Source organism: Saccopteryx bilineata, chromosome 6, assembly GCF_036850765.1.
Source record: "Saccopteryx bilineata isolate mSacBil1 chromosome 6, mSacBil1_pri_phased_curated, whole genome shotgun sequence".
Lineage (NCBI taxonomy): Eukaryota > Metazoa > Chordata > Mammalia > Chiroptera > Emballonuridae > Saccopteryx > Saccopteryx bilineata.
The window spans coordinates 116903309-116926974 of NC_089495.1; the positions used below are offsets into that span (position 1 = coordinate 116903309).

Consider the following 23666-nt stretch of genomic DNA (forward strand, 5'->3'; position numbering starts at 1 on the left):
TGTGGTACTATATATTTACACAATGGAAAACTATTTGGCCAGAACAAAAGAAGGAAATCTTACCTCCTGTGACAGGATGGATAGACCTGTAGAGCATTATATAATACTAAGTGAAATAAGCCAATCAGGGAAAGACAAATACCATATGATTTCACTCATATGTGGAGTCTATTGAACAAAACAAACTAGCAAGCAAAAAAAGAGATAAATGTAAGAGCAGGCCAGCAATTGTTGAGGGAGTAGCTCTGAGTGAGGGGTGTTGGAGGATTTGATCAAAAGAGAACAACAAAAAAAGAAGAAAAAACCATGGACAGGGATAATAGTGTGGTGATTGCAGGAGAGAAGGTGCAAGGAGGAAGTGAAGGAAGTTGTAGAGGAGATAATGGTGATGGATGAGGACTTGACTTGGGGTTTGGGGTGGGGTGTAAACACACAATGCTGTGTACAGAGATCTGTTGTAGAATTGGGCACCTGAAACCTGTATAATTATGTTAACCATTGTCTCCTCAATAAGTTCACCTAAAAAGTTAAAAATAAATTTGAGAGAACATGATATAGAAGAAAATACTATGAGTGATACAGTCTAAAAAGAAATAATTTAATACTTTATTTTGTGCCATGGTGAAGTAACAGATTAAAAAAAAAAAAAAAAAAAAAAAAGAACCGTACTAACAATGAAGAAAACAGACCACATAGCTAGGAGACCTGGAGAGATTAGAAGGGAAGTAAGATAGCCCTGTGTTTGAATAAATGGGACTTTCTTTTTCCTACCTGATTTCAAATTAAGGATGGTAATCTTGCCCAGACCAATGCTGTTTTAAGACACAAAGACTGAGTAAAGTCAGTATTATTCAGAAGGGAGATCCAAATAGGGCATGTTGTCCTCGTTAAAGAGCCAACACCTTTTGCTAGCTGGGACTTCTAACTGAGTCCCATTCAGAAATTATAATCTACCTTCTTTCTGAGAAGCTACTCTTTCCAATATCATTAGACCAGCCCTACTGCTATGACTGATTAGTCTGTCCAGTTTTTCTAAACCTGAAGGATTTAGGAAGGAAATTATTGCAATGGATAATGGAGCGTGTACAGTAGTTTAAAGAGTTAACCTGGATCAATAGTGGAAGCTTTCTCTCAAAACACATTTTAGCACATAAGAAAACATTTTGAAATTTTTCCTTATTGTCTATTAAACTTAAAATTGAAGAGTTCCCACCAGATTTTACTTCCATCTGAACCAAAGTGAATTTAAATGCAGTACTCCCAAAATTAGGATAATTATGTGGCATACTGTAAGTAGTAAATTATATCAGATTTCATTATCAAACTTCTAAACAAATATCTTTTAGTGTGCTTTCTTTCTTTGCAACTTTTTGTTTGGTAAAAGTTGAAATACAGCATATCATCGGAACACTATCTTAGAAAATGTTCTGATTATTACTTAGATCACTTAAATTTAGAGACACTTTTTATTTAGTTTTAAGTATTTATGGGAAAATTTAAGTACTTCTAATATATCCTATTTCTTTTTTTTTTTTTTTTTTTTTTTGTATTTTTCTGAAGCTGGAAACGGGGAGGCAGTCAGACAGACTCCCGCATGCGCCCGACCGGGATCCACCCGGCACGCCCACCAGGGGGCGATGCTCTGCCCATCCGGGGCATCGCTCTCTCGCGACCAGAGCCACTCTAGCGCCTGGGGCAGAGTCCAAGGAGCCATCCCCAGCGCCCGGGCCATCTTTTGCTCCAATGGAGCCTCGGCTGCGGGAGGGGAAGAGAGAGACAGAGAGGAAGGAGAGGGGGAGGGGTGGAGAAGCAGATGGGCTTCCTATGTGCCCTGGCCGGGAATCAAACCCGGGACTTCTGCACGCCAGGCCGATGCTTTACCACTGAGCCAACTGGCCAGGGCCTATTTCTTATTTGAATATTTTACATATGCACACTACTGATAATACAGTGGTCTGCAACAATGCCATAACTGAAACACTGAGACAATTGGAGATATGATTTTGGTTTATCTTTTTCCAAGTTAAAGGAAATAGTTAGGCAGTTACCTTGTTTAATCTTGAATTCTGCCTCCCTTTCATTTAGATTTTTAATTAGACACAGCAAACCTGGACTCAAGTTGTGCAACTTTAAGGGAAATCTCTCTAAAGGGTTTATTTCCCCTGCATATATTGATATTTGTTAAAAATTGCACCTACCACTTCTGCTGCCAATTTTATCTTAGAGACTAAGAGCCTATTCTAGGTATCTTATTATAATTTACAACATATCAAGGTAACTAAGGCTGAATTTACTATTTGAACTACTGCTCACAAAAATTAGGGGATCAGGGAACGTACAGATAGTCCAGTACTTTCAGCCTTTTGTATAGAGCATTTTCACCAATGAAATTAAAGTTGGTTTTGCATCTCATTTGCATAATCAAACAACTTTCTTTGACTTGTTTGCTTTTCTGATGTTCTTGTTTAATAAAAAATCAAATGCTTTTTTTATTGCTTCATATTCATTTTGAAATATCCTCTAATTTTTGTGAGCAATATATTTTATTTCATGATACCTAGATTGATGTACTAAATGTAATGAAATACAGTGGTACCTTGATATACGGGTTTAATTCGTTCTGTAACTGAGCTCGTCAGTCAACTCGTACGTATATCAAACAAATTTTTCCCATTTAAAATAACTGAAATAGATTTAATCTGTTCCAACCCTGTTAAACATCCCCAAACCATCCTAAATTATGAAAAAATACATATTTTTAATTAAGAAACACACATGTATACTTTACCACTGCATAACAAAATATATGAAATAAAAAGAAAAAGTGTTATTTAGTACTGTATTCTTACTTTGGAGACAGACGAGTGCAGATAACGGAGGTGAATGGCTGAGGAGGAGGGAGGGAGGAAGGGATGCAGGCACTGTAGACACGTAAACTAAAACTGCACTTTCTTAACACTGAATGTAAACTAAAACTGCATTTTCTTCACTTTAAACAAAATTAAACCTGCACTTTCTTTACTTAAAATGAAACCTCAAAAACTTAACTGTAAAAAATGCACTTTCTTAACTTTAAGCTTAACCTAAGCTTAACATTACATATATTTCATTTAATCATCACCTGTTTTTGCCTTTTTCGCTGCACTTTCAGCACTTTCATTTGCAGGACTTTTTTTTTTTTTTTTTTTTTTTTTTTGTATTTTCCTGAAGTTGGAAACGGGGAGGCAGTCAGACAGACTCCCACATGCACTGACTGGGATCCACCCGGCATGCCCACCAGGGGGCGATGCTCTGCCCATCTGGGGTGTCGCTCTGTTGCAACCAGAGCCATTCTAGCACCTGAGGCAGAGGCACAGAGCCATCCTCAGCACCTGGGCCAACTTTGCTCCAATGGAGCCTTGGCTGCGGGAGGGGAAGAGAGAGACAGAGAGGAAGGAGAGGGGGAGGGATGGAGAAGCAGATGGGTGCTTCTCCTGTGTGCCCTGGCTGAAATTGAACCCGGGACTCCTGCACACCAGGCCGATCCTCTATCACTGAGCCAACCGGCCAGGGCCCATTTGTAGGACTTTTGAATAAAAATCTATCCAAAGAGGTTTGCTTTTGCCTGCCTTTTAAAATGGTACGGAAATGTGACAAACAAATGTCATTAAAAAGTGCTGAAGCATGACCAGTTGAAACTTTTTCTGGGTGTTTCTTTTCAATGAAACTTGAAAGCTTCTCCCACATTGCCAGCATGTCTTTGATTTCACTTGTAGACATCACTTCCTCCGACCCTACCTCCTCCTCACTACAAATCTCTTGCAGAAGCTCCATATGTTGCATCATCTGTAGCTCCTTCAGCTCCTCAGTTGAGGATTTCTTCTCATGTTCCTTGACGAGCTCGTTTATGTCACCCTCATCTACCTCCAGACCCATCGACTTTCCGAGGGACACAATCTCCTCCAATTCTTCTACCTCGGTCTCAGTCTCTGGTTCGAATCCTTTGAAGTTCCTGTCTGCAACAACATCAGGCCATAATGTTTTCCATGCCAAGTTCAAGGTTCTTCTTGTAACCTCTTGCCATGCCAAGTCAATAATGCGTAAAAGTATCATGATGTTATAGTGATCTTTCCAAAATTCTTGAAGGGTTAGAATTGTATTCTCAGTCACCTCAAAGCAGCGGTAGAACGAGTGCTTTGTGTAAAGCTTTTTAAAGATGGAAATGACCTGCTGATCCATAGGTTGCAAGATTGAAGTCATGTTGGGTGGGAGATAGAGGACTTTCATGAATTTGAACTCATCAAGAATGTCATCTTCAAGACTAGGTGGGTGGGCTGGAACATTTTCAAGGATTAGTAATGCTTTCATTAGGAGTTTATTTTCTTGAAGATATTTCTTCACTGCAGGACCAAAGATGAGATTTACCCATTCAATAAAAATCTGCTGTGTAACCCATGCCCTAGCATTGGCGCGCCACATAACCTGCAGTTTTTCTTTAAGAATCTTGTAAGTCTTAAAGGCTCGAGGATTTTCGGAATGATACACTAGCAGTGGCTTTACTTTACAGTCACTGCTAGCATTTGCACACAGTGCAAGACTCAGTCTTCATGGGTTTATGGCCTGGCAGCTTCTTCTCTGCAGTGATGAAGGTCCTCCAGGACATTTTTTTCCAAAACAATCCTGTTTCATCACAGTTGAACACTTGTTGGGGGATGTAGCCTTCCTTTACAATAAGCTCAGCAAAACGTGTGATGTACTCTTCAGCTGCCTTAACGTCAGCACTCGCAGCTTCACCATGCCTCACCACCGAGTAGTTGCCAGATCTCTTCTTAAAATTTTCAAACCAACCATGGCTTGCCTTAAATATATCTTCTGCTGCCTCTTTTGAGGTTGATGGTTCTTTCTTCTTCAAGTCACCATAAATAATACATGCCTTTTCGCATATTACAGTCTCCATCACTGTATCTCCTGCCAGCTCTTTCTCTTTCACCCACACCAGCAGAAGCTTCTTCATTTCTTCATGGATATTTGTCCTTAAATTGGGACAGAATTGTAGTTTCTTTCACTGGATTTGCGCTTTTGATGGCATCCTTTTGATGGCATCCTTTTTAAGGATGGTACAAATTGTAGACATATTGCAGTCATACAGCCTTGCCAGTTCAATCACTTGTACACCACACTCATGATTTTTTATTATTTCTTGCTTTACTTCTATCGACATCATTTTTTTCTTCTTCTCACTACTGTCCTTTACACTCACTTTCTTTGGCACACAAAAAAAGTTAGTAAAAAATGCAAAAATGATGCAAGAACGAGCACAGTGCACGAGATTCGACTTGATTCTGCGGGTAATACGTGAGAAAGAACGAGATGCTGGTGTTGGGCTGCCGATACTGGACCCATGCACCAACGCGCCAACTAACGGCAGCTTCCTGAATCACGACTCGTATCACAGAATTTTGCTCGGATCTCAAACAAAAATACAGACTGAGTCATAGCTTGTATCTTAAAATAATTCGTTTGTTGGACTGCTCGTATCTCAAGGTACCACTGTAGAACATTTTGCCCTTCCAAAAAAAAGAGATTATTTAACTTAGGTACACTTCTTTGTGTATCAAAAGACCAGATAAATTGAATTCAGAAAATGTACTAGCTGGTTATTTGTTATTTTTTATTTTTTTGTATTTTTCTGAAGCTGGAAACGGGGAGGCAGTCAGACAGACTCCCGCATGTGCCCGACCGGGATCAACCCAGCACACCCACCAGGGGGCGATGCTCTGCCCATCCGGGGCGTCGCTCTGTTGCGACTAGAGCCACTCTAGCGCCTGAGGCAGAGGCCATGGAGCCATCCCCAGCGCCGGGCCAAGGGGCGAACTTTGCTCCAATGGAGCCTCGGCTGCAGGAGGGAAAGAGAGAGACAGAGAGGAAGGAGAGAGGGAGGGGTGGAGAAGCAGATGGGTGCTTCTCCTGTGTGCCCTGGCCGGGAATCGAACCCGGGACTTCTGTATGCCAGGCCTATGCTCTACCACTGAGCCAACTGGCCAGGGCCTAGCTGGTTATTTTTTACCTTGCTCTCCATCACTGATAGATTGGTCCATCTCTACCATACAGGAGAACCCTAGACATGTATGAAAGCATTGCTCTGGGAACTTACATGTTTCTTTACCTTTAAAGAAAATGATTGTCTCCCCAGGACACAATGGAGGATATAATTCTCTCCTTTCTTCTCTCCCTTCCTCCCTCTTCTCTTCCTCCTTCCTTTCTTTTTAGACTTGCAGGAGAGCTTAAAGTTTATGTGTATGTTCATTGATGATAATTTACATCACAGTTAAGTTGTAATATTTTAAAACTCTGAACATTTCTTCGGTTGTTATATTTTCCAAATCAAATGAAAAGTGGCTCAATTCCAATTTACCAACAAATTTAAACAATTAATATAAATGTGTTTGCCTTGCTGTGCGAGCGAGAACTCCAATAAATCAAACTAGTAAAACCAGGCATTTTCTGAAGTATGCTAGTGATTCTAGATCCTAGTATCTCCTTCATGTAATGAGTGCATACATAATACATATAAACATAGAATACAGACTCAATTACTAGGAGATTTTCAAATCTATGCTGTACATGGGAATAGCAAATTATCTGCCAGGTGACAGTTTATGCTTTCTGCTTTTTCTCTTTTTTACTTATGTTAGGTTTACTCTGCTCTTTTTTTTCTAGTTTTTTGAGATGCAACCTTATGTTACAGATTTTAGACCTTTCTTTTTTCTAATATAAGTATGTAAGACTATAAATTTCTACATACTGCATTAACTGCAGCTCACATCTATTTTACTTTCATGATCAAGTTTGAAATATTTCCTATTTTATAATCTCTTTTGTAAGCAATATGTTTTTAATCAGTGTGTTTATTTTGTGAATATTTGGGGGTTTTATAGATATCTTTCTGTTATTTATTCCAGTTTAGTCAAAGAACATACTCTATTTAATTTCAGTTTTTTTAAATTTAAAGATTGTTTTATGACCCAGTAGATATGGTAAATCTTGACAAGGATACCATGTGCTCTTGCAAATAATATGCATTCTTCAGTCATTGAGCATATGTTCTATACAATTGTATTACCTCAGAATGGTTGATGGCATGCTTTACATGGTCTGTGTCTCTATTGATTTTTTGTCTACTTGTTCTTCTGTTCAAAAAGGGGCATTTTAAAATCTCCTTTCTGAAGGAGATTCTCACTGGATATGGAATTCAGGTTGATAGCACATTACTTTTCTTCTAGCACAGTTGTTACATGACTCCCCACTGGTTTCTAGATTCCAAAGTGTGGTTTTTTCCATATATGTAATGTGTCCTTTTTTCTCGGTGCTTTCAATATTTTCTTTATTTATAGTTTTCAATAATTTGATTAGGATGTTCCTAGGTGTGGTTTTCTTAATCTGTATTTTCAAAGAGATCACTTAACTTCTAAAATTTGTTAATATTTATCATACCAAATGTGGAATGTTTTTGGCCATTATATCTTCAAATATTTTTTGTGCCCTTTCTGTTTTAGGTACTTTAATAGCATATTTGATAAATCTCCTCCTATCTTACTACAGATACCTAAGGCCCTGTTAATTGTTTTAATGGTTTTATCTTCTTCAGATTGGTTAATTTATACTTATCTGTCTTCAAGTTTACTGATTTTCTCTGTGTTTCTATTCAGCTATTCAGCCTACCCTGTGAATTACTATTTCAGACATTATAGCTTTGCATTCAAAATTTTTCATTTGGTTGTCTTCGCATTTTCTATCTGCTACAATCTCCTTTCATTCATTAACATTGTATTTCCCTTTACTTCATTATACTAGCTGATTTAAAACCTTTGTCTAATAATTTAACACCTGAATCATCTTGTGGTTTACATCCATTGATTATCATTTTTATTCTTAATGGGTCATATTCTACTGGGTCTTTGTAGTTTTTTATTGTATCCCAGAAATTGTGTTATGTGATTAAACCTGTGGATTCTGTTACATCCTTTTCAGAAGTGACTGTGTTTTTAACAAGAGTTAACTACTTTAGACTCAGACTTTATACTGTGTCACAACTACAGTAGGCTATGACTCAGATTGTAGTTCAGACTCATTTTGTCTGTCTTACTTTTTATGATTCAAGAGCCAACACGAGATCTGCACAGAATTTAAACCCAGAATTTGGCATTCCCCTTCTCAAACCGCCTCTTTTCCCTGCTCCCACTTCACTATCCAGCATCCTTGCTTACCTGAGGTGCCTTCCCCTGGTCCTCTGTCCACAACAGGCTTCCTGTCGAGCGTAAGGAACCCTGTGCCATTGCCAAGGACAATGTCTCTGCCACTGTCCTCGTACCAACACCCCTTCAGAACCACATGCTGCTTGTTTCTTCCCCACAGCTCCCAAGTAGTGGTGCTTTCTGTTTTGCTCAGATTTTATCATTATCTGTGGAAGATTCAATTTATTAGGAGCTTACTCCTCCAAATTAGGAGTGAACTCCAACTAGGAGTGATTTTTCATTCCTTTCTTTTCCTCACCACTCCTTTAGTATTCTATCAGTTAGTCCTGTTGGCTCTATCTATAAAATATATCCAAAATACAACCTCTGCCATCTAGTCCCACAGTTACCTCCATCTTTACTGCTCTAACACTTATCTGCCCTTTTCAGCTTCCGTTTTAAGTCTGTGTCATTTTTTCTCACTCAACAGCCAGAATAGGATAAAGTAAAAATCAACTGTATTACTATTTCTTTTTTTTTCTTTTTTTTTAACTATCCAAATATTTCTTCAAGGTCCTAAATGATCCTGTCCCTGCCTAATTTCAGAACACAATCCACTGTCTTATTTTCTAAACTTAAGCCATGCTAACAATCCCTCTGTTACTCAAACATACCAAACTCATATCCAACGTAATGCCTTTCTGGCTAACTCTCTCTACTGTCTAGAATACTTTTGCCTTTTTTCTTGGGTTACTAGGACCTTCTCATCACTTACATATCAGCTCATATGTTACCTTCTCATAGCGGCTTTCCTAAACATACTTTGTGTAATATCCTTAGTCATTCTATATCCCGTAACTAAGCTTCATTTTCTTTGTAATTCTTTTCATCATCCCATTTTTTAACATACTGATTGTCTCTTTTACTACATGAAAATTGTATATTTCATGGGGGTAGAAACTTTTTTCTGTTTTAATCATTAATATATTCCTAGCTCCTAGAAATAGTGTTTCTTGTAGAATAAGCATTAAATAATATGTGTTTATTGAATATTGAACCTTTAGGTTGTGCTTGTTGTAGAACTTCTTGAGATTCTCTTTTCTTATACATGAAATTTGGGGTCAGTACACATCTCATAGAACTATATAAGGTAAAATGATGTGTTTAAAGAATATTATATGGTGTCTAATTTATATTTGTTGCTCAAAAAAAATTACCTCAATGAGAGACAAAAAAGAAGAGCTATCTAGTATGCCTTATATTTTTTCAGAGCAAGAAAAGTGATTACAGTACAACTCTTGAGAAGGACAATGAGGGGAAAGAACTTTAGAGTTCAGAATATCAAAGATTATCCAAAAACTTCATACAGACCTAAAGGCTCTAGGTATTCTGGCTCAATCCTTCCACACTCTACTGCCTCACCCACAAAAACCTTTCTCTATATCTATATTACCATTTATATTCTGTAATATATAGTCTGGAGAGTTCCCTGGGAATGTTGAGTGGGATTCAAACTATGAGATGATGGAAGCACTCATGGATCTCACTGAACCAAACCCCATGTCTCCATCCACTCCTGTGTGGAGCACTCCAGTGTCAGCAGCAAAGGAGATCACTGAGAGTCCATGCTGACTAGAGTGGGAAGCTGTGGGGTTATTCTCCCCCTGTGTAACTGTATCACAGGTTCAGCATCTCTTCTTTCCTCCTTCACCGACTGCATCCCTGTTTATCTCTTCAGGCTTATTTCTAGCAACATCTCCCATCTCTGTAGCAGAATTTAAATGAAGAATCTCCAAATCACTGACAACATTCCAAATATAACCCCAGGGTTGTCAGTAAAAGTTACTTGAGTAAAGTTTACATGGTCAGATGAGCTTGAGATGTTAAGCTGGGATTTTGAATTAAAATTAAATGGTTTTATTTAATAAAAATTTTCATTATGTGGAAAGCTTTCTACCAGAGCCCCCTACTCGTCACAGTGAGTGAGCCTTTCCGTGTGGGACAGTCCTCTAAAGTGTTTGTTCATCGTCTCTGTCTCAATCTTGAGCCGATTGTAAGAGGAAAGGCTCTCGGTACTTTGCAAGAGGTATTGCCATCTTTAAATAGTTCATGAATCAATCATACCTGTCTGTTGCTGTAGAAAGAATATGCCTTGAGAGAAGCCAGAGCTCATTGATTATCAGCTATATTATACATCATTTTTGCACCATTATTTAGATTCTAAAAAACTGCCTTTGAAGGTCAAATCAATAAATATGGATGGGTGAACCATGCTGGGTTTTCAAGTCATATTTCTGTGTTACTGTTTTAGTGATATATGCTGCCCTTATAGAAAAAAAGGAAATATGAAATTGATTAAATACTGCTGAGTAGCACCTGTCCATCTGTATTTATAGAATGTGTATATGTGTATAGCAAATACTATTTTTAACATGTCCTAATTATTAAATTTAATGTGAACTATTTAAATTTTGAAAATTGAATAAAAATAAAAGTAAAATTTTATACAATAAATTTATCTAAATTAGGAAAATAGTTTAAAATGTTTCAAAAGTGAAGGTTTTTAAATATTACATTTTTATAGAAAGTTTCATTTAAATATAATTTAATAGCAGAAGTGTAAATATTAAGATGAATATTTAAATTTACTTTAATTATATAAGCATATGTGTTATGCTACTCTTTAGAAAAACATTTCATAATAACACTAGGAATGAATTCAAAATTAAGTATCATATTTAAAATACTTAAAAAAATCATTGCTCTCTGAGAAATACAGTTTTAAAAATGTGTACCTAAATTAATGAGATATAGGGTAAAATATATGAAAAGTTTGCTACATGAGTACTCAGCTAGTGGGTGCTTCTCTTCCTTTTCTGTTATTTTACAACTGTTAATTTGAAAAATATAAATCAGGAGAGAAAATTACTTTTAAAATTGATTTTTTATGTTTGAGGATGGAGATATAGGACAGCTACGAAAGTGGAGAAGAATGTAGGATTTGGTGGTTTTCTGAACAGACAAAATTAGAAGTGTTAAAAAAGTTGAGAGCTTTTGTAAAGACAAAGTTAATTGTGAAACTAATAAGCATAATGTTACAGTTAATTTAAAAGTTAATGTATTAAATAACTTTTTGGATGGAAGCACTTTCCTTTGTCACGCCTCATAAATATCAGAAAGAATTAAACACAAATGGACCAGCATGCATTTGATTACTGAAATGATTACATAGCCTATGCAGACTTCACAAAGGCAGACTAAATTGTCACCGTGTTCTTCATTTACTATGTTTTATTTTTCTATTTGGGTTAAATACACTGCATTACTTCAGAGACAATCTCCAAAAAAAAAACTTTTTTCCCAAAGAATTTCTGTGCTTCTTCCAGAGCTTCTATTTCCAATCAATGTCTGCTTTACGTTCATTTAATATTAACTTTAGTTAGAGCTGGCATTTTCTAATTAAGTGTGCAGGAAAAATCACTTAGGAGGAATCGCAGGTCCACACTTTTGGCCACTTCAAGCTGAAATTTTTCCATCTCAGTAGATACTTGCAAGTTAACCTGCAGGATTATTAATGGGGAGCTGGTATCCTTGGGGTTTGTAGGCCTTAAAGGTACGATTTTCCATGTTAATTTTAGTGTTCCTTGTATTTCTGCAGAGTCTGAACAAATTTCTACGGATATTGTGTAGTGGGTTCAAGTGTGCTGCTATGAGTTGCGCTCCAAGAGAATTACACCTCTCAAATCATCTCAAACCCTCTTATGTGTCTCAGTTTCTCTTCCCGGCTCCTAATACAGCCGTGAGGACTTGGACCACTAGATAACCAGCCTTTATATGCGCCTCCCCGGACGAGTCAACTTTTTTTAATTACATTTGAATTTGGAAGTCCCTATAGGGCAACCTACACATCATAAGGGATGCCCTCTCAACACCTGCACAGAGATTCTTAGTCACCTAAGAATACCCGGGATTCCGGCTGGAGGCAGGAAGCGCCCCTTATCCTCAGAGCTGAACAAGTCCAGGCTCTTGTTTATCCAGCAGAATTTTCTTTGTTCAGACTCGCAGTTAAGTAGTTCCAATTGAAAAAGGCCAAAATTAAAACCAGCCATCCACTATTTATCCCTCTGTTTCATAGACCTGAGTACAGTTTTACACACAAACAAGACAATTACGGTACAGAGACAGGAGCGTGACACATAAACAAATCTGATTAATCCTAATAGTGGAGTTGCTACTTAGTCCCCAATTCTGAAGACAAAGAACACAGAGTACAGCAATCAACATGGCCAGACCTCACAGAGTACAAACCAGAGAAACAAGCTTAGGATCCATAATTCCATTCTATTGAAATTTAAATGAGTGCTCCTTACATACAGTGTATCCGTAAAGTTATGGTGGACTTTTGACCGGTCACAGGAAAGCAACAAAAGATGATAGAAATATGAAATCTGCCCAAATAAAAGGAAAACCCTCCCAGTTTCTGTAGGATGATGTGGCAGCATGTGCGCATGCACAGATGATGACGGAACACTGTGTATACAGAGGAGCAGCCCACGGCCATGCCAGTCGGGATGTGGACAGTACAGAGGAAAGTTCAGTGTGTTCTGTGGCTCGCTAAATTCAAATCCGTGACCAAAGTGCAACGTGAATATCGGTGCGTTTATAACAAAGCGTCACCACATAGGAATAACATTACTCGGTGAGATAAGCAGTTGAAGGAAACCAGCAGTTTGGTGGAGAAACCCCGTTCTGGTAGGCCATCAGTCAGTGACAAGTCTGTAGAGGCTATACGGGATAGCTACCTAAGGAGCCCTAAAAAATCTGTGCGTGAACCCACATCGAACTGCACTGAATAGGTATGAAACTGGGAAAGTTTTCCTGTTATTTGGTGCAGATTTCACATTTCTATCATCTTATGTTGCTTTCCTGTGACCGGTCAAAAGTGCACCATGACTTTATGGACACACTGTATTTCAATTTTAAAGCAACAATGCAGGAATGAAACTATTTTATTTAGTTCAATATTAGTGCCGGCATTTCTCATTTTTGCATGCAAGAACTTAATCCAGGGCTCAAAAAGGTCACGTTTTGATTCATTTCAGTTGATATTATTTTATAGATTTATAAGAATAGGTTGACCAGTTAGCCAGAATTCACCATAGGGGGACTATCCTTAGGAATGGACAGGGTATTACCTATTCTGTTACAATATCAGACAAAAACTAAACAGAAACCAGAATCAGACAAACCAGAGAAGAACCCTGGATTTCAGCATGCAACCAGAGCAGAAAGATGCCTGCCCAATCTCAGTGACAGGGGCGCTGGAGGACGGAACTAGCAGAACCTCCCCGAGTAAATACACACTCAGCAGCTGCATGGGAAGTACTGTAGTCAGATCCTCCAGGGTCCCCTTGTCTGGGACTAATTTCAAGGCAAAGAATAGGAAAGAAATAAAATGATAGTTCAGAGGATTGTAGCTAAAACATTAAAGAAAATCGAAAAATTCAGGATTGTACAATAACAGGGAAAGCTGTATGTAGCTTTAATGGTGTCTGGATCTCCTAACATTAATCCTTCCCAGAGACAATATTCTTTTTTAGATTTTATTTATTCATTTTTATTAGAGAGAGAGGGGAGAAAGAGAGAGAGGGAGAGATAGAGAGAGAACAGGGGGATGAGCAGGAAGCATCAACTCCCATATGTACCTTGACCAGGCAAGCCCAGGGTTTTGAACCAGTGACCTCAGCATTCCAGGTCGATGCTTTATCCACTGCGCCACCACAGGTCAGGTGAGACAATTTTCTATTAAGGAAGGAGTATGACTTTTCCCAGATCATGGAGGGAAGAGGTGGAGGGTAGGGTGGAGCTGAAGGCTCCTCGGGAGGCAGAGGTCCTAAGAAAGAGGTGCTTTGTTCTCCTTATCGGCCTCCTCAGATGTCAGTGTTGTAACTGGTGGTTCAGGTCGACTGTGCTGAGATTCCTCTTTACTTTCTGCCATGTTTGAGAAGAGGAACAGAAACCTTTAATCCTTGTTCAAACTGCCTTTTCAAAACTTTACCTACTTGCTCCCATAATTTGCTATCTAAGGTTCCCTCACTGGGGAACCATGGGCCGTGCTTTTGTACAGCCAGAAAGAGTTGCTTAATGTTTAAGGCTCTACAGTACACTGAGTAGCGTGGAGCAAGTGTTGTAAATTTCTAATGTAAATGCGCTGTAGCTTGGTGAGCTCCTGACCCATGAGGAAACCCCTTTCCAAGCCACCTGTGGTCTCTTCCTCAAGGCAAATGGGGACTGTTTCTTATCGAAACTCCCCATAAGATGAAGCCGCTAAACTATTCTTTTTTTTTTTTTTTTTACAGAGACAGAGAGAGAGAGAGAGAGAGTCAGAGAGAGGGATAGATAGGGACAGACAAGAACAGAGAGAGATGAGAAGCATCAATCATCAGTTTTTCGTTGCGACACCTTAGTTCATTGATTGTTTTCTCATATGTGCCTTGACCGTGGGCCTTCAACAGACTGAGTAACCCCTTGCTCGAGCCAGCGACCTTGGGTCCAAGCTGGTGAGCTTTTGCTCAAACCAGTTAAGCCCGTGCTAAAGCTGGCGACCTCGGGGTCTCGAACCTGGGTCCTCCACATCCCAGTTTGACACTCTATCCACTGCACCACCGCCTGGTTAGGCTAATCTACTCTTCATACACAGATTCCACACTATCACGTCGGGGGTCACCACTTGTAGTACTGCAGCCTGCTGGGAACTACCAGGGTCACATGGAAGAAACCTACTCAAGACACAAAGTTATGTCACGAGGAAGAGAGGGGGAGGCCTGCCAAGGGAGGCAAAGAGAGACCTCCTGACTCTCCTTCTTCCTCAGCTTTTATTGACCAGAAGTAGAATAGAGGTAACAAGATTACAAGGGAGTGAGATCAGGTGACAAAGGAAAGAATGATTAATGGCCCTTTTGCTGACATGAAGAAAGGGCTAATTTGGTCAGTACGTTCTTGTTCTTTTGCTAATTAAGCACAAAGGAAGGGGCAATGCAGAATCTCTAGACTAATTTTCTAATGCCAGTTCACATGCATTTCTTTGTGTCTGCACAAAGGTAACTCACAATTCCTTAGTGTTTGCATCCAAGAGACACTCAGGGCTTTTAACTAAAGTTCCCCAATCCAAGTCATAGAGGATTCAAGGTTAAATGGGTGATTCCCTACATAATTGAGGCATACATTTTATATAGTTAAAAAAAATTTTTAATTTGTATAACTTCATTATATGTGTGAGTATAGGAAATTTTATATACATATCATTTAACTTTATTTTGAGATAATTATAGATTCATATGAAGTTTAAGTTCCTTTTTTTCATTCAGCATAATTCTGCAGAGACTCATCTAGGTTCTTAGGTATATCGGTTGGTGTATGGCCAGTAGACGCGGCCACCATCACGGCCACCTGGCCCGTGCAGGTTCACATTTGATTCAGACAGATGGTAATGAAACAATGGAGCCAAGAACTGGTGGGTCATTACCTTTAATCCTAGCTCGCACCCAGCAGGCCAGAAATATACACAATGGGAAAACACTTCCCTTTCCATTCAGGACTCCCAAAGCCACTGACTCATCCAAGTTTCCTAGAATCAAAGGTTTTTATGTCACCAGCCTTATTCACCTCTGTTCCCCATCTCCTTCTCTCTGCACAAACTGCACTAACTCTGCACAAACTGGCTTCTCCTTCAGCACTCCGCCATCTTGGCTGCCTCTCCTTTGCAGTTCTAATTTCAGGAACTGAGAGAGACAGCCCCTGTCTCCCTTATTTTATGGTGTAGAAATTAAAGCCTTTAAGCCAGTATACAAATAAGGAAGTCTCTGATACAAAGCCACTTATCTAAGGCATAAATGGAATTCCTCATAAGAGTGCACCACCCCACATCGTGCAACAGTCAAGGGTGTGGGGAAAAGCTTAGTGTTGAGAAGATCTTAGTATTACAAGGGTGGGAAAGGCTAAGTCTTAAAACTAAGCCTTAGACTCTGACTTTGCCAGCTTACAGCCTGTCTCCCACACCCAATGCAAACTATAAGTGAGCAAACATATATATCATATTTACAAACTTTTTGACCTACAGTTGGCCATTCCATTTTATTGTATGGTACAGATGATGTACCACATTTGTGTAACCATTTACCTATTGTAGGATGGCATCTGTGTTCTTTCCAACTTGGGAGTATTACAAACAAAGCTGCTATAAACATTTGTGTACATGTTTTTGTTTGAACGTAGTTTTAGTGTTTTTTTTAAGATAAATGCTCATGAGTACAATTATTGAGTCAAAAGGTAGTTACATGTTTAGTTCTTTTTGTTTGTTTGTTTTTTAACTACCAAATTGACCTGACCAGGTGGCGGTGCAGTGAATAGAGCGTTGGACTGGGACACAGAGGACCCAGGTTTGAAACCCCCAGGTCGTCAGCTTCAGCGCGGGCACATCCAGTTTGAGTACGGGGTCACTGGCTTGAGTGTGGGATTATATACACAACCCCATGGTCACTGACTTGAGCCCAAAGGTCACTGGCTTGAGGCCAAGGTTGCTGGCTTGAGCAAGGGGTCACTCACTGTGCTGTAGCCCCCCCCCCCCATCATGGCACATATGAGAAAGCAATCAATGAACAACTAAGGTGCTGCAACAAAGAATTGATGCTTCTCATCTTCCTTCCTGTCTGTCTGTCCGTAATTGTTGCTCTCTTTGTCTCTCTCTCTGTCCCTGTCACAAAAAAAAAAAAAAAAAGACAAAAAACCACCAAATTGTTTTCCAGAATGACTGCTGTCCTTTTTGTATTTCACCAGCAAGGAATGATTACCTAGTTTCTCCATATCCTCGACGCGTCTGCTGTTGTAGTTGTCCTGATGCTCCCGAACATGGAGTGCAAGGATCTTTTTGATTTAGTGTTTTTATTGTCTTCATATAAATACTCAACAGTGGACTACTGGGTCACATGGTAGTTACATTGTTCTCTCTCTTTTTTTTTTTTTTTTTGAGGAATCTCCAGAGTGGCTGCACCAGTCTGCATTCCCACCAGCAGTGCAGGAGGGTTCCCTTTTATCCACACCTTTGCCAACACTGTTAGTTTTTGTCTTTTTAAGAAAAATCACTAGAATTGATATAAAATGATATGTTATTGTGGTTTTGATTAGCATTTCTCTGATGATTAGTGATGTTGAGCATCTTTTCCTGTCCCTATCGGCCATCTGTGCATCTTCTATTCAGGTAGTGTGCTCATTTTTTAATCAGGTTGTTTGGTTTTTTTGTTTTGTTTTGTTTTTAATTTTTACATTGATTTGAGAGAGGGAGGAAGTGTAAGGGAGAGAAAGAGTGAGAAAGAGAGAGAGAGAGAGAAGCATCAACTCTTTATTCCACTTAGTTGTTCCATTTAGTTGTGCACTCAGTGGCTGCTTCTCCTATGTGCTCTGACCAGGGATCAAACCCATGACCTTGGCACACGGGGATGATTGCTCTATCCACTGAGCCACCAGCCAGGGACTGTTTGGGTTTTTGTTTTCTTTTGTTTTTTCCACTTGAGACATATGAGGTTTATTTTATATATATATTTTGGATGTTAAGCTCTTTTCAGATAATCATTTGCAAATATCTTCTTCTGTTCGTTCCGTTGCCTCATTATTTTATTGATAGCTTTATTTGCTGTGCAGAAGCTCTTTTGTTTGGTGTACTTCCACTTTTTATTTTTGCTTTTGTTGCCTTTGCTTTTGGTGTCAAATCAAAAAAAAAATTATTATAACACCAATGTTAAGGAGCTTACTGCCTTGTGTTTTTCTTAGGAGTTTTATTGTTTTAGGTCTCTTGTTCAAGTCTTTAATCCATTCTGAGCTGTCATTTTGTATGTACAGTACAAGATAGTGATTCAGTTTTATTCTTGTGCGTGTGGCTGTCCAGTTTTCTCAACACCATTTATTGAAGAGGCTGTCTTTTCCCCACTGTGTATTCTTGGCTCTTTTATCATAAATTGATTAACCAGATATGTGTGGTTTTAAATCTGGACTTTTTTTTGTTGTTCCATTGACCTATGTGTCTATTTTTATGCCAATGCTGTACTTTTGATTATTATAGCTTTGTGATGTAGTTTGGGATTAGGCAACGCGATGTTTCTAGCTTTGTTTTCTCAAGATTGCTCTGGTTTGGCGGTCTTTGGTGTTCCATCATATGTTAGGATTGTTTATTTCTGTGAAAATACCAGTGGAATTTTGCAGACTGTACTGAATCTGTAGATTGCTTGGGATAATATAGACATTTTAAAAGTGTCAATGTTTCCTGTCCATGAGCATGGAGTATCTTTCCATTTATTTGTGTTTTCATCATTGTCTTTAGGTTTCATTCTATAGGTATTTCACCTCCTTGGTTAAATTTATTCCTAGGTACATTACAGGTTTTCCCCCAAAGTGGCATAAAGCAAAGTACAGTGTTACCTTGAGATACAAATTTAATTCGTTCTGTAACTGAGCTCATAAGTCAGTCAACTCGTTATCTAACTGCCAACACTGGACCTGTGTGCCAACATGCCAACTAGAGGCAGCTTCCCAAATCACGACTCATATCTCGGAATTTTGCTCGGATCTCGAACAAAAATACAGACCAAGTCGCAGCTCGTATCTTAAAAAATTCGTATGTTGGTCTGTTCATATCTCAAGGTACCACTGTATATCTCCTCCTGCTTGTCAACAGATTGCCTTACGTCACTTGCTTTTACAAAGGGCCTACATTATTACTGCTTCCACTAATCAAAAGGAATCCAACGAGGATTTTTTTATATAAAAAAAATGCATTGTCATACTAGGGTAGTTTTTGTATAAAAAACTAAGTGGCTTAACACAAACTTTCAGAATGTGGAGATTTTTTGATGTAATTATAAAAGGGATTGTTTTCTTAGTTTCTCTTTCTGATCATTTGTTAACTAACATATCTCTTTGTATGGCTTTTTTAGTGGTTGCTCTAATTATTACATTATATAGTACATAGCTTATCACAGTCTGTGGGTGGTGTTATTGTACCAGTCCAAGTGAAGTATAGAAAATGTACCTTCCTTTACATCTCTTTAGCCTCCCTCATTTATGTTTGTCTTAAATCGTACCTCTATAAACACTTAGAACACGTGTTAGACCTTTTGCTTCTACAGTAAAACATAATTCAGAAAACTCAAGAGGAACAGGAAAGCTTATTATATTTACTCATATTGTGCTTATTGTGTTCTTTCTTCCACCTGTTATTCCAGTGTTTCTTCTTTTATTGCTCCCCTTATGTTTATAGGACTACCTTTAGCCATTATTTTGGACTAAATTTGATAGCACCAAAACTCCCTTTTTCTTTATCTAAAAATATCTTCATTTCTCTTTTATTCCTGAAGGATGATTTTGGGTGGACAGTTCTTTTTCAGTATAAAACAAATACTTGACAACTTCCTCTGGCCACCATAGCTTTTAATGTGAAATATGCTGTCATTCTAATTGTTTACTTCAGTAAGTGAAGTGTCTTTTCTCTCTGGCTGCTCTTTTAGGTTTTTCTTTGTCCTTAATTTTCAGAAGTTTAATTATGATGTGTATTGTTATGAATTTTTTGAGTTTATTATGTTTGGATTTGTCAACTTCTTAAATCTGTACATGCATTTTTTTTTTTGACAAATTTGGAAAGTGTTCAGCCATTATTTCAGCCCTGCTGTCTTTCTCATATCCTTCCAGGACTCCAGTGAGCAAAATGTTAGATACTATAATCCATTTAAATCCATGAGGCTCTGTTCAATTTTTTATGTCTATTTTCTCTTTGTTGTCCAGACTGGGTAACTTTTGTTGTTCTGTCTTTCAGTCAAGTAATTCTTTTTCAGTCCCCTCCAGTCTGCTGTTGAGCCCATCTCCAGAGCTTTTTATTTCAGTCACTATATGTGTCATTTGTAACATTTCCATTTGGTACTTCTTTTACATCTTTGTTTTCTGAGATGTTTTGGTTTCTTTGCTGAGACTTTCTCTTGTTTTCAGCATGTTCATAATTGCTTGTGAAGCATCTTTTATCATAGCTAGTTTAAAGTCCTGGTCAGAAAATACTAACACTCCTCTCATCTCGGCATTAGCATCTATTGATGGTCTTTTTATGTTTTATTTGAGATCTTTGAGATTCTTGGTATCAGTAATTTGAGATTGAAAACTGTACATTTTCTGAGGTATATTTTACCTCATTTTAGCTTTCTGTTTCTACTGGCTTACTCTGACATGCTCCATCAGAAGAAGTAGGAGCACTTTCTCTTCACTGGCACATGGAGGTAGAAATCCAGGTTTCTGCCTTCCACTCCATTGACATCCAATAATGGGTGACTCCTCATACCTGCCTGGCAGGATGGGCATTCCAGCTCCTCACCTATTGTCCACTGGGGAGGGCACTGCTCTTGGTCAGTGCTATAAAGTCCTGACTCTATCTATATCCCCTCTGACAACTCCCCAGTGGGAAGAGGGAAGGGTGCCTCATTACTGTTCACTAGTTCGTGTTAACACGGGCTCTCCACGTGGTCTCCAATGACTCCTTGAGAGTGAGGCACCTTGTTCACAGCCATCAGAAATGAAAGTCTGATTTGTCTTCTGTCATACCACCCAGTAAGGTGTTAGGGTGCCTTATGTACCCCTTCCTGAGGCTTCACATCAAGGCTCCCCTTATCTTTTGCTAGTGTTGAGGAGCCACTGCGCCACTTCACCCGCAGGTGTTGTAAAGTACCAAAGGCTACAGAATTAATATTAATGTTTTGGGAGGCTTCAAGAACATTTTATTATTTTGGGTTAAGGTGTGCAGAGAAATTGTGAGAAATAGTCTCTGTACTATGTGATTGGCATGACCAGGATGGCCTTTGGCATTGTATTGTAAATGCAAAGGGGAGGAAAACATGAATTCCCAGACATTCCACCACACCTGTGGGGAAAGGGGTGAATGGCTAGCCAGGTACAGGGAGAGAAAAGCCAAAATAAACCTTTTCTTATAACAATGAGCCATTTGCGGGCATTTGTCCCCACAGAAACTACCTCTCCTATGTAAATGTGTGTGGTTAACAGGTGTAACTCTACAAAGAGATGGCAGATAAACACTAGATAATATAGGAATGCCTTTTAATGTGTAAAAAGACATCTTTCTACCATTGTGTTGACTTGTAAATTTTGTTTTCTCCAAAATAATGTATGGCTTGCAAATTGAACATGATCCTATCATGTTAAAGGACATATGACTATAACCAATAGTGGTAAGGGGCTCCTAATTACAATTTTTGCTTCTGTACTTCCCATTTACAAAACTATAAAAACTAAGTAGAACAAAGGGCCGGCGCCTTCTCCCTCAGACTTCTGTTGGAGTTGCTGCCGCTTGGCCAAGCTAGACAATAAAGCTTTGGTGTGTAATCGACGGACTTTGTTCGTGTCTTCAATGTTTCGGGTCCCTCCAGATTAGGCTTAAAAGTGTGGGTAAATTGGGGTTACAGTTTCTCTGTGGTGTTTGGCAAGAGTACAGAAATTGTCTAAAAGTTCTCTGTATTCCTAGGTTTCCCCTTTCCGGGTCCTTTGGCTAGAGAAATAGGCTTTTGTTGGGGATTTTTATTTTATTTTTTGCACTTGTTGGCCTGTCTGGTTGCTGGCCTTTCTGCCCCAAAGTCTAGTTATATATGAGATGAAAAGTTAATCCAGGGAAGTCACCATTGTGTTGTGGACCCCAGATCCATAGCCAGTCTGCTTCTGTTGTCCACATTTCAGAGTTTGTTTGTTTTTTTATATATAATATCCAAATTTTTTCAGTTGACTTAATGAGAGGAATAGAGAAAAGTATGTCCATAGTTAGAAATTTGAGAAAACATTAGATCTTTAGTCACTCCTGATAAATCTGATTACTTAATTTTAACACACACTTAAGGACAATCCTTATAGCAAGATCTTAGTGTGGTTTTCCTTAAACCACTCAGTTAAGTCGTATTTGTAAGAATGGAAATCATCCTACTTAAATTAATAACAGATTACACTACTTGTAACAATTATTCATCAGGTAATTGTTATTTTGACAAATTTAATAATATTTAGAAAAGCAGGTATATTAAAATATATTATAAATGCCTATAACTTTAATGTTTTTTGTATATCCCTTACATTATATTTTAACAACTAAGTTATAGAAAACAAAATTATATAGCCACAAAATGTGAAATGTTTTCAAAATTAAATTGCTGTTCTTAATCGCTTTACATGTCTATGGATTTTCAAAGTAAAAAAATTGTTTTAATTAATTCATTGAATATTTATTGAAAACACATTATCTGCCAGTCATTGTACTAGAAATATAATGACTAGCAAAACATATACAGTTCCTGCCTTAATCAAACAAAATGTTCTTTTATGATAAAATATGAAATTCAATCTTCTATGAAAGTATTTTATATGTTTTTATGAAGAGTGCTGCTCAGGATAATTAGAATATTATCTTTAGAGTATATTACTCCAAATACGATATAGAGAAAAACAGATTTCTCAGGCAGTGAAATTTATCACCAATGTTTATTGAAATTAAATTGAAAAAAGATGATATGAAATGTTCCATTGCTATACAATAAACATACTTCACTAGTTGTTGACGTATCTCATGGATTTTTAATATTGGCTTAGAGTGCAACACAGTTTAGACAATGGTACTCAGTGATGGCCATGATTGTTAATGGTTTACATTAGCTAAAAGCTGCAAAATCACCCAAGGACTCTGTTCGCATTAGAATAATAATTTACCAAGACAGTTACCACATACTGGAATTTTTGCAGCCCTAATTCAGTATTATTAATAATAGATAAAATTGCACTTTTTTCAGGTTGCTGTGGGCAGCAGGGAATTATTTCAATGAATATTTCAGCACATTATTTTAATCATTGTTCCACCAAATCCAAGTGGGCAATATTTTATAGTTCTTAATTCAGTCTACTAAGAAACCAGGGTCATTAAATTGCACACTGTTTGTAGTGAGCCCTATCCTGTGATTTACAAGCCTTGTTAAAAACAGTGTAAAAGTATTGCAAGCTGCCATTAATACTTGTTATTCGATGCTGCATTTGTTACCAAACTCCCCGTGATTCATGGGTTTTTTTTAGTAGAAGGAAGAACATTAAAAAGAAAGCAGAACTGAGTGTTTTAATGCCTAAATTAGAGAATGTGACTACACTGCTCACCAAAGTTAGGGGATCAGGTAACGTGCAGATACTCTAGTACTTTCAGCCTTTTGTACAGTGCATTTCCACCAATGAAATACAAATTGGGTTTTCCATCTCATTTGAATAATCAAACAACTTTCTTTGATTTGTTGTTTGCTTTTCTGATGTTCTTGTTTAATTAAAAAAAGTCAAATACTTTTTTTTATTACTTCATATTTATTTTGAAATATCCCTTAATTTTTG

The 23666-nt window shown here is 38.1% G+C and overlaps 1 protein-coding gene across 2 annotated transcripts in view; it reads left to right on the forward strand.

Annotated features, from left to right (window-relative positions):
* The window catches only part of NBEA (neurobeachin), a 740071-nt gene that overhangs the window by 425598 nt on the left and 290807 nt on the right, over positions 1-23666 (forward strand). The window lies entirely within an intron of this gene.